The sequence below is a fragment of the Mercenaria mercenaria genome, unplaced genomic scaffold, assembly GCF_021730395.1.
Source record: "Mercenaria mercenaria strain notata unplaced genomic scaffold, MADL_Memer_1 contig_3389, whole genome shotgun sequence".
NCBI lineage: Eukaryota > Metazoa > Mollusca > Bivalvia > Venerida > Veneridae > Mercenaria > Mercenaria mercenaria.
Window position 1 is genome coordinate 18,382 of NW_026461520.1, and position 3,378 is coordinate 21,759.

Sequence of the window (3,378 nt, forward strand, 5' to 3'; positions counted from 1 at the left end):
ATTTTCACTGTTTGTATAAGAAGTTTCCTTCTATATCTTGACATTCTTCTTAAATATAATAATAAATGTTAGGAAGCAATTTACATGGTTTTTTTTTTCAAATGTAGTATACTATACTTAATAATTTGTGTATAGTTTGTATGGCTTGGGTATGTCTACAGTTACAGCTTCTGTCGTACAGTAACAGTATCATATTGTGCAAAAAGTATATATTACGAAGAAATTATCTTTATGTTATATGCGTGTTATATGTGGTCGCAGTTAAAAATGTTATAAAAGAGAGCTTGTAGAAATATAGTTTGTTACGAAATGATGTATTTTGAGGCAGAATTTTTATTTTTTTACAATCAACACACCTTCTTCCTTTAACACAGACTTAAGCGGGATTTTGTTGCATAGAAACTTTGAAAGGGCTTCGTAATTCCAAATAACATACAACACTTACAGTTCAGTTAAAGAAACGAATATATAAATAAACGAATGCACCTCCCTTTTTTCGTTACATAGCTTTTAAAGATCTTGTTTCTAAACATTCAGCAAAAAAAAAAAAAAATAATAATAAAAATAAAAGACATTTTTGGTTTCATGTTCACTTGACAGGTAGAGCTTGCAATTGGTGGATCATTATTTGTCTTCAATTGATAACAATATACATTAATTACTTAAAGATAATAAATCAAGTTAATGCTTGCTATGGGTGGACCATTATATGTTTTTAAACAATCGAAAATTACACTCATTAGTTTAAGAGAACAAAACAAGATAAATAATACATTATTTAAGTATGTATTATTTAAATATTTGGCAATTAGCATTGAATATGTACGTTACATATATCATTTAGTTTAAACGCATTTTGCAGTTGGCATGTTAATATATCAATTTGGCAATTAGTATTGCACTTCGAACTTTCATAGATACCCAATTTTAACCTTAAATAATTGATATTAAAACGAGAGAAAAACCTAATGCCTGCATTGTTTGTTGACTATATATTTACGATACTATGGAAAGCCTGTACGCCATGCTAAATGCCAAAAGTTAAAAGACAAATAGTTTGTGCAAAATGCTATTTGTTACATGTTTATTGCTAAATATTGACAGTCAAACGATTAATGCTAATTACCTATTGCGAAATGCAACCTAATAAATGTCAAATGTTTTTTGTTAAGTGTTGTTTTTAGATAAAGGGCTGATGAATTCATTCTTTAAATAACCATTGGCCTTTTTTTCACTCCTTTGGTCCTAATGAAAACGTTTTTATAAATACTGTAGAGTAAACAGTTCCAGTTCCATGTTAGAATGTTAAATATATATAGATTAGATAAATCTGAAAACAACAGATTAAATATGGTTAATGATAGATCTCAATATAAAAATTGTACTCGGAGGTGTAGAACTGATCTTGATAAAAGAGAAACTCAAATATTAGCAGAGGCTAAATATAAAAACGCAAAATTATACTGGAATATGCTGAAAAAGTCTGCCTGAATTAAGCGGTCTAACAATTCTTTGGATATTTTCGAGCCAAATATTTTAAATCTGTTAATAACCCTGGTGATCATTTCTTTACACCCGACAAAGATATTATGTACTTTATTGAACGATATGAACGTGATGAATTCAGTATAGAGTTTGAAGAATTAAATGTACCTGTTAGTGAAAAATCATTATCAAAAGCTATTAGCCAGTTAAATTCAAATAAAAGTGGCGGACCGGATATGAATTTAAACGAGTTTTTCATTTATGGAAAACATGTATTAACACCCTTTTTGTTGTCACTTTTTAATGAAATATTTGAAATTGGATACTTACCAGAGAGCTGGTCTGAAGGTTTTGTTGTACCCTTACATAAAAAAGGAAGCATTAATGATGAAAATAACTATAGAGGCATTACTTTATTAAGTACATTAGGAAAACTTTTTACACAAATTTTAAACAACAGGTTATCAGAATGGGCTGAGAAGTACTCAGTTTATGTTGAGGCTCAATCGGGTTTAGACCAAATATAGGTACAACAGGTAACATTTTTGTTTTACATGGACTTATTACGCATATGATTAACAGCAAATAAGCAGTTATATTGTGCATTTTTTTATTTTAGCAAAGCCTTAGATAATGTAGTTAGAGATAATTTGTGGTCAAAACTTATAAAACTTGGAATCAGAGGAAATATATTAGAGATTCTTAGATCCATTTATGCTGCAGTCAAATCTAAGGTAAAATACTGTAATAAGTTAAGTAACACTTTTGATTGCATGGTAGGAATTAGACAGAGCGAATGTTTATCTCCGTTCCTATTTTCCATGTTTTTAAATGACATAGAAGACTGTTTTATAAAAAATGGCCTTTCAAGCATAGATGTGCACATGTTCAAAGTATTTTTATTATTATATGCTGACGATATAGTGATATTTGCAAACAGCAGTGATGAGCTGCAAAATAGTTTAGAGTTTTATCAGAATATTGTAAAAGATTGAAATTACTTGTTAACACATCAGAACAAAAAATATGGTTTTCAGAAAAAGTGGTCGTTTACCTGCAAATCTTTGTTTTTATTATAATAATCAGGAAGTTGAAATAATAAAAAAGTCTGTATATTTAGGTATTGTGTTCACCACCGATGGTTCTTTCTCTGAGGCACAAAGTACACTCAGCGGTCAAGCCTTAAAGGCTATCTTTAAGAAGAACAACTACTTATATAAATTTACGCAAATATCTGTTAAACATAGATTAGAATTATTTGACAAACACATTACACCTATTCTTAATTACGGAAGTGAAGTTTGGGGTTTTAATCATGGTTCTAAGACAGAAAAGGTTCACTTATGTTTTGTAAGCGTTTACTGGGAGTAAAGAAAAGCACTCAGAATGGCTTTATTTATGGAGAGCTGGGCAGAATGCCGTTTCAGTGTCATAGAGTTTTTTTTAACATAATTAAATTTTGGGTAAAACTATTACAAACGAATGAAAATAGATATGCTAAAAGGGTTTATCTTATGCTAAAAGACGACGTTGAAATTAACCCAAATAAGAAAAATTGGTGTTCCTTGTTAAAAGATTTGCTATGTACTCTTGGATTCTATGATGCTTGTTTTTTTTTTCAAGATGTGGGAAATGCCGAGCTGTTTTTATGTAATGTTAAACAAAGAATTAAATATCAATTCTTACAAAACTGGTCCGGTAGATTAACTGATTAAAGCAGAGCCACATTTTATAAATATATATCAATTTTTACTTTCCAATCATATTTAAACATTTTAAACCTAAGAAAATGTTCGTACCAGTTGAACAAAGTTAAGAATTTTGTCACATAGGCTCGCTATTGAAACTGGCCGATGGTCCAAACCTGTAAGTACGCCGTTGATTGAAAGAAAA